The following is a 1,418-nucleotide window of genomic DNA, read 5'->3' on the forward strand; positions in this document are numbered from 1 at the left end:
GGAACCACTGGGGTAGAGTAATCTTGGTTGTAGGTCCTTACTATTCATCACTATGAATATTTCTTGCCACTCCCTTCTGGCCTGCAGAGTTTCTGTTTAGAAATTAGCTGACAGTTGTATGGGCACTCCCTTGTAGGTAACTGCTTTTCTCTGCAGCTTTTCTTTTGCTGCTTTTAAGATATTCTCATTGTCAAAAAAAAAGAGATATTCTCATTGTCTTTAACCTTTGGCATTTTAATTATGATGTGTCTTGGTGTGGGACTCTTTGGTTCCTTTGTATGGGACTCTTTGTGTTTCCTGGACTTGTAAGGTAAGTCTATTTCTTTCACCAGGTAGGGGAAGTTTTCTGTTATTATTTTTTTTCAAAACCACCTGGCAGGTGGTTTTAAATATCTTTCTCTGTCTCTTTTCCTTCTGGCATTCCCATAATGTGAATGTTGGTACGTTTGAAGTTGCCCAGAGGCTCCTTACACTGTCTTCATATTTTTGGACTATTTTTTATTTTTGCTTTTCTGATTGAGTTCTTTTTGCTTCCTCATATTTCATTTCATTGATTTGATTCTCAGAATTCTTTACTCTACTGTTGAATCCCTAGAAATTATTCTTCATTTCAGTTAGTGTACTGGTATGCTTAATTTCTGAATGGTCCTTTTTTATGTCTTTGAAATTCTCACTAAGATTCTTGTCTTGCTAAGTCCCTTGAAGCTCTCATTAAGGACCTTGAGCAACCTATTAAGCATTGTTTTGAACTCTGTATCCATTTTGCTTCCATTTTTTTCCCCATTTGTAACATGTTTCATTGTCTCCTCATTTTGACTGCTTCCCTGTGTTTGTTTCTATGTATTAGGTAGATCTGTTATGTCTGCTGGACTTAGTAGAGTGGCCTTGTGTAGTAGGTGTTCTGTAGGGCCCAGTAGCTCAGCCTCCCCAGTCACTCTAGGTGCACCTCTGTGTGGGCTGTGTGCACAGTCTTGTATTTTTGTTGTAATTTTTGTGTGGTACTGTGTGCTGTTTGTACTTTTTGGTCTCATAATTTTGTCTTCTTTTTCTCTAAAAGGCACTGCAAATTGTATAAATGTCAGACCTCACAAAACTACTCACACTGCTCCACTAGGCATTTCTCACAATGCATTGCATTTGCTTACATATACTCTTCCTCTAGAGGAATGTCTCATTCTCCTTGCATCCCTAAAACTTAACAGGGCCTGGTAAGCCCCCATTAAGTGTGCACTGAATTGAATCAAATAAGAATAGGAATAAAGTCTTGTTACTAGTATTTTTCTGATTCTCTATAACCCATAGCTTATTGACTAAAATATTTAACTTCTGTCTTTCCCAAGCTTGACACTCAATGAAAACCCCCGTTTATCTCCAAAAGCCCGAAAGAGTGGTGTGTACAGATTTCTTTCTGAATCAGC

Source organism: Myotis davidii, unplaced genomic scaffold (assembly GCF_000327345.1).
Source record: "Myotis davidii unplaced genomic scaffold, ASM32734v1 scaffold1577, whole genome shotgun sequence".
In the NCBI taxonomy this organism is placed as follows: domain Eukaryota; kingdom Metazoa; phylum Chordata; class Mammalia; order Chiroptera; family Vespertilionidae; genus Myotis; species Myotis davidii.